Source organism: Dromaius novaehollandiae, chromosome 2 (genome assembly GCF_036370855.1).
Source record: "Dromaius novaehollandiae isolate bDroNov1 chromosome 2, bDroNov1.hap1, whole genome shotgun sequence".
In the NCBI taxonomy this organism is placed as follows: Eukaryota; Metazoa; Chordata; class Aves; order Casuariiformes; family Dromaiidae; genus Dromaius; species Dromaius novaehollandiae.
In genome coordinates, this window is record NC_088099.1 from 98,141,660 (window position 1) to 98,149,179 (window position 7,520).

The 7,520-nt window shown below is 39.3% G+C and overlaps 1 long non-coding RNA gene across 1 annotated transcript; it reads left to right on the forward strand.

Moving 5' to 3' along the window:
- Positions 1 to 973: 973 nt before the first annotated feature.
- LOC112990865 (uncharacterized) lies at positions 974 to 7,371 on the forward strand. The gene is made up of 3 exons (XR_003261177.2): positions 974 to 1,074; positions 4,409 to 4,481; positions 7,155 to 7,371. It is a non-coding gene; the product is annotated as an uncharacterized LOC112990865 (long non-coding RNA).
- The last annotated feature ends 149 nt before the right edge of the window (positions 7,372 to 7,520 follow it).

Sequence of the window (7,520 nt, forward strand, 5' to 3'; positions counted from 1 at the left end):
AAAATACTCCCTGACTGTCAGCACATGTGCTGATTGGCCAGCTGGCCATCAAGCAATATATAACGTATAAAATAAATAAAGCAAATTACTGCCTTGACTGAAGAAAAGGCAGTAATTTGACTCTCTGCCTCTTACCCTGCTGCCAAGTTTTATGAAATGTTTTTTAAAAAATAATTCTATCACGTTTTATCTCTTTTTCAACTTTGGTCAAAATCTGATTTGCCAGAGGCTTACAAAAATTATTAGGTGCAGGACAAACACTGTGACTGCATAAGTTTTGTTTCCACAGGAAACTAGATTCAGAAGTTCAACTTCTTTTCTCTTCTTAGGGAAAAAAAAATAGGGTTAATTGGGAAATTTTCCCACAGTCATTTTCAGTGGCAACGGAGTTTGTGTAAGAACTGGTGACTGACCTGCTGTCTCATACTGAAAAGCTAATGTATGATTTATTTGTTTTTTAAATAAAGAAATGTGTGAAAGCTTCTATTGCTGCTACTATCCCTGAGCACTTTCATGGGGCTAAACATTTCCAGTCCACTGCACTATCATTATTGCCCCTTTCCAAATGAAAAATATGCTGCCTCTGCTTTATACCCCTCTCCATTTGCAGCTTTAGTAGAGCTCCACTGGACTGCATCTACATGCTGCTTGGACTTTAGACTACATTGAGCAATAAACATCATCTGCTCAGAGTGCTCCTTCTGGCATATTTGCTTGAATCATGACCTTATGTTTTGTCTTTGTTGTTTATTCCAGTTTTTTCAAATACACACTCCCACTGCCTCTTTACCAAGCTGCCAATGAGGAACTTTCTTTAAAGGCCTTATCTGTTTCTCCTCAGGAAACTTAAACAGAGAAGTAAATAAGTAAGGACTGGCATACTTAAAGCATATGCCTCCCAAATCGCTTTTTTTCCCTCTCCCTACCACACCTTCAAAATCTCAGTTACCATCCCGCTGGCTGAGGAGAGCAGGATACAGCACTTCAGGAATACAGGAGAGGTGTCATTTCACCAAAAGAATATAAGGCATTGCCAGCAGCATGGGACTACAGAACCACGCAGGAAAAAGAGAGGTTTGTAACACAGCGTTGCCAGATCCGAGAACTGGATGCTGACCAGCAGCAGGGACTGGCGAATGGAAAGACGGTTACTTGCCTCACGAAAATTCCAGGAAAGACTTCCATTTTATCACTTTTCCCTCAAAACGGCTGCAACTTCCTATTACTGTCATCTGGGCTGAGGCCAGCAGCCAAAATGCGACCACACACCTCCCCAGAGGCGCTCAGCAGGCTGGGCTGGCGTGGGGCAGCCAGGACCTGCGGGAGGCCCATAGGAGTAAGGAGAAAGGAGTAAGGTGCTAAAGCCATGGTGAAATGAGGTGGATCTTGCTGTTTTGGGCTGCCGGGGGAAGGGAAGGCACGGATCAGAGAGGGAGGTGGAGAAGACTGTAAAACAGCTGAATCGCTTATGGGTCCAGGATCTTGGCACTCAAAGGAGGAGCTTTCATAACAATGTGAAAAACTTCTTTGTTTGTACTAGGGCCGCGTGTACAGACATAACTGCATGCAGAAGCACTAGATCTGGGCAGAGTGAATGCAAAACAGGACAGACTGAGCCTTTCTTGCCCTTGCCTAATGTGTGCATACACATACATGTACACACATACACACACACTCTTATACTTTTTTGCCCTTCAATTTCCAGGAGCAGGGCAGAAGATCAGTCTGGGTGTAGTGAGGTACAGAGGACCCAGGGTACAGATTTTTCCTGGGATCGTTCATCTGCCTAGGACCTAGCAGGAAAGGAGGATAATTGTAGCACAAATTATCTTTAGCTATAATTAGATGTTCATGTATATTAAGAATATCTTTAAAGGTTTTTGTTTTAAATGTAATTTCAGGATGAAAATAAGGCTTAGTGCACATCAGAATCTAGATGTTTTCCTTTTCAAATTGTACTATATTGAGGGGAGTACTGCATTAGTGCTGCCTTGACTTTACAGTAAATTATCTCAGATGCATTGGAGGAAGATTAGAAGACTGAAAAATTCATTTTTAAAATCACTTTTTCAAACTCATTGAACACTAGGGCATGACATGATTTTTGACCAACTGAAATTACGTTAAAAAAAGCTGAAATAGCCCTGACACTTGAACCAATGGACATAATATTGTAGTTCCAACTCTGGTAAAAATTTCCAGCTAGCCAAAAAAAGGTGTCTTCTACTATGCTGAACATTTCCCCCAGTTTTTAAATATACCTACAATGGACGTGGTTTCCTATAGAGCCCTGCCTTTGCTCTCTAAGCTAGGCGCCACACAACACAAACTGACCACATCTACTCATGCTAGTCTTCCAGCCAAATAGATTTCTTGTAGTTGCTCCTGCCAGCACACCACTCCAGAATCTTATTTCTCTAGTGGTGAGGAGCATCTCTCTGATTTCCATCCTAAATGTCATAAGGGAAGTCTGTGTCCTTCCTCTTAATTCCTTTCTTTTTCTTACGTTTGCTTCTAATGTAGTACCCTTGAGAGCACTCAGAGTCAGCTTAACCTCAGTTTTGATTTGCTAAGCTAAATAAATCAGTTTCTGAACATCATAGTAGCCTTTCTCCACAACACTTCCAGTTTGAATTGATCTTTCTTGAACACCAGTGAACAGAACAGTCTTTTGTCTTCTGATCATAAGATTGCTTCTATTATGGAAGTAACTTTATTTCTTCAAATTGGGTGATGTGGAATCAGAAGTCAAAATATATTAGATCTACTTCATTTCTTTTGCCTAGAAAGTCTGTCATTACCAAGGAAAGGTGCCAAATAAGTCTGGCACAATCTACCCTTGGTAAAACCAGACTGCTTTTCATCCAGTTTTCCTTCTATGTCTTCAAATATTCTATCTATTTTTCTAAAAGCCTTATATATTATTGGAGGTCATGCTACTGCTATAGAATTGCAAGAAACACATGGCAGATTAAATTAGCCATACTAGGGAAAGAGCTCAGAGAATCATAATTGTCACACAGGTCAAAACATGCCCTATTAAGTCTGGTTCACTGACACCGATCACATACCAAAAAAGAATGAAATCAAGCTTCTGGTGACAGTCTATGTCAGTCCTCTGCAGCAGTATAAAAAACAAACTCTGTGTAATACCTAGCTATACTTAGCCATATTTATCAATCTCTGTCACAAAGGCTAGTTACATATCTGACTAGCAGTTTCATTGATCTAAAATCTACAGTAGCAAAGAGACCACAGATAAATAAAAAGCAACCCACATAGCGGTCTCTTGGGACAAGGTTTAAAGAGAGTGAATCTATTATGCTGGGCAGCAAGGGACTCATTATTGAATTCACTGGTCTTTGTCTCTGGGAAGGCGGGAATCCCTGCTAGGAAGAAAAGCCCTTCAGCCCTCAGTATCCCAGCAAAAGATTAGAGACTTTTTAATCATTCAGCAGTCCTGTTTCACCCCCAATGCAGGAAAGATTACGGCGAGGCCCCTTGCTTCCTGTCTTCGGGCAGCCCGTGATCTGGTCGGAGAGGGCAGAATTTAAGGACTTGCAATCCTGGGAAGAAATGCTATGAAAAAATAGGCAGGAGCCACCTCTGCCCTTAAAAGCTGGCTTTCCCAGAATAATTATCTCAGTAGGAGCTGGGACTGGGAGGACTTGCCCGATTGTGAACAGGACAGAGACAGCCACAAGGGCCAGCTCTTCTCCCTGCCACCTCCTCCAGCTCTAGAGGTGAAAGCAAGGCAGCTCCTTCCTCCCAAAGCACAGATACCTTTCCCAGAAACACAATCCCTCTGCTCTGGGCTCTGTGTAAGATGATTTGACACTGACATAATGCTTCCATATACTCTCTGAACACAGGAACTTCAGCACAGACCTGTTAAACCATCCTTGCCTACATAGCTGCTGTCCAAAATTGCCTTGTAACTTAGCAACTAACTTGCTACCTGCTATCACTCATAGGCCTTCCTTAACATTACCATTTTTCTGAGTTTTTCCATTTCAATATGCATGTATATTTCAAGTAATTTCCCCCTCAGTTGCAGTGCTTCGAGAAGCAACTGTTTTTTGTTTTTTACCCTTTTTTCTCTGTGTATCTAATCTCTCCATAGTAGTTCAATCTCATCAGCATCACTACAGCTCATTCCGATTTAAACTTATCACCCTCCTGCCTATTCCACCTGTAACTTCAGTAACGATAATTAGCAAGGAACAAACATCCTTTGGTAGTTTGTAGTCAGGGCTCAAACACAGGATGTTAAAGCAACAGAGATAAAAGATCTAGAAACAAACAGCTCCCGCCCCACAATTGCCCTAAAAGTTCCGATTTCCACAACTATCCTAATGTAGCTCATACAAAACTTTGTATATTAACAATAAAACATCTTTCATTCCAGAACAACAGAAAAGCACATGAAAGAAACATCCATATTCTGGATTAACACACCATGACCACCAGCCAAAGAACAGGTAGCTATATACACTGCAAATGCAGTTGTTAAATAACTGTCTCTGTTGCTGGGTTTTGTCTAAGAGCAAAGAGGGAGTGCATGCCCTAACCTTTATTTATGGACTGAAATAACTGGCTTTGCTTATGTTTTCTTTCACTGTTGCTACAGTCTTATCTATTTGGATCTTAGATACGTACACAATAAATCGACAGATTTTTAACCACCTTGCAATTTTTCCTCCTGTATTTGTATCTGTTTATACACGATCCTGTGGCTTGTTTTATTCAGAGATATTTTAGTACCTCAGGGTCTTGTGGTTTTGATGCAGAAGTTGATGTACTAAGACTGTACAGAAATATTTAAATTGCTACTTGAAAGCCAATTTGTATGAAAACTTAAACAAGCATCATTCAGAAGAGTGATCATGAAACTTCCATATAAACATGCCTTGGACTTTAGTGAACAAGTAAGGGCTTGCAAGAGGGAGCCTTTGGTCAGATTTTAATGCATTAAATACTGTTTCATTAAATCCCTCATTAAGAGCAAACTGAGAGAAAAACAACCTTTCCCTCCTCCAAATCTCTCTGTAACCCCAGGGCAAAACAAAACAAAAAAAGCTTGAAAACAATGCTGAAATTACAAATGGCAAATAAAAGAATCCAAAATGGATCCATTTAATGACATTTTCAATATTTGAAGTTAGAAACTGCAAAGAAAAATAAGCTAGGAGTGCACAGGTACAGAACTGTGTATTTTATTACTGTTAAGTAACAGCATAAAAGGAAAATACCTTTCATATATTGGCATGCATGAAAATGGAGGTGAGGCTTCTATTAAACATTTACTTTTCATGGCAAACATTTTTGCTTTGTTAGGTGATGACTACCACAATTTTCTGTATCAAACAGGATTAGCTTCCTTAGATTCCCAACCCCCCCAGTTAACTGCACTTTATGAATCATCAAATTTACAACCTATTTGTCAGGTGTGGTCTGACACCCCAGGGCAAACCAAGACCCTGTTTCAAACAAGACAAGTTAACTACTTAAGAGCTTGGTGGGCAAAATACTGTTAAACTTTTCTGAAGTCTTGGATACATTTTTTCTAAATGACAAAAGAGTAATATCCTGGCGTATTTTTTGAGAGCAGTGATGACAGGTATCCCCAATTCAAAAGACTAAAGGAAAAAAAAAAAAAAAAAAAGCACCAGGATAGCATGCTGCAATGTATAGACTAGAACATGGTTAGAAATATTAAAAACAACAACAACAACAACAACAACAACTCAGAAGCTTCTAAAAAAAAAAAAAAAAAAAAAAAAAAAAAAAAAGCTTAATTTTTAAACAGGGCTCCTTTTTAGAGGAAAAAATTTAAAATACTATGAGCTCTGCAAGAATTTTCCTAAGAATTTTTGGAAGTATAAGCCTTATTTTGCAGTTTTCCCCCAAATTCCATAGAATCTCAGCTGCTTTTCAAAAGCTTCCCAGAACCACTCTTTCAGGTACTTTTACGTGGTTCTGCAAGATAATGCTTAGGACAAGATAACTACATCAAAGACAATACTGCATGAAAAGAAAATATACAACCCACATACAGCATCCACACTAGGAATGCTCGGTCCCACTGGTGCGTCATCAGTGACTACTTTTTTTAGTATAGACTCATGCCAGTAGCTTTATTTGGTCTTAAAAGCTCACTGAAAAGTTCAGTAGCTCAGCAACAAGGTGGTTTTTGTCTAGGCCTATGTAACACCTAACGCAAAGGAGCTCTGCCACATACGTTTGGCCATAAATCACAAGCCACTGGAACTGACATCCTTGAAAACCTTATGCGAAAGATCATCAAAATCTCCAGCCGCTATCCAGATCTGGTTGGGGTAAGCAGTCTTTACAAAGGCCTTCTAAAGTGGCCTCTGTATTTATTTCTTTTATCACTAGAAGAACTTTGTAAATATATAATGCTTAGTACGCCATTGCCACCAGAAAATAGATCTTGGGTAAAGACACAGGAATGACTAGTAGCAACACAAGAATTATTTTGGACAAAGTCACAGTCAAAAACAACATATTTAATAACTTGCTTATTCATGGAGTTGCATGCATTGCTGACAGTCCAATGTAACAGTAATCTCTAACAATAGAGAAGGACCAAAACATGTTGGAGATTAAAATATAAACGATGAGTTTTACCTTTCACTGCTAGAAACCCGTCCTGCCTCCCTCTCCACCCCCTGCCAAGATAACTATTACTCACTCAATTGCTTCTGAAGTGAACTCCAAAGCTTTGTATACAAGCTTGATTTGATCAAATTCAATTGCCTGCTATAAACATGCCATTATATTCGTGTACCATACATCTCTGTTTAAAGTTCTTGCACAACATGTTCCACTTACCCTTAAAAAAAAAAAAAAATCTTCTCACTACATTTTCACTCAGGCTGCAAGAAGAGACTATGCATGATTAGTATAAGTCATGATTTGAATCGAGCTGATAGAATTCAGAATACAATGGGGCACCTAATGGGCTTCTAAAAGAGTTTGATAGGGTGCATATTGAAACAGCAAAGTGAGTTAGGGCATTTGAAATATTACACAACATTAACGTGCCTAACTACAGGAATAAACATTGGCCCAAGTCTGATATTTGCTGCAATACTTTGTTACTCACTTCCAGTATTTTGTTTTGATACCAGCTGGGCATCCTCCCAAGACGACTGGGATCTGCTTGCTTGGAATGGACAGAATTCAGAGGAATGCTATGCAAACACTGACATCTTCCCTCTCGATCTTTATTTACAGTTACAAAATTACATGTTATGAGGAAATTACTCTGATGGAGAATTCAAATGTAAAATGAAGAATTAATATTACTGCTTTGAAATGTTTGGCAACAGGGTAAAAAACATATTTTAAGCCAAAAGAAGCTTTCCTAACATGGACATGGCAGGCCCTCCATCCCTAAGAGTACGCACTTACTTCTGATTAAAGCAAACCCCAGTATTCCATGCACACAGCTGATTGCAAATGAGCTTTCTATTTATGGGCTGAAAAAAAATACA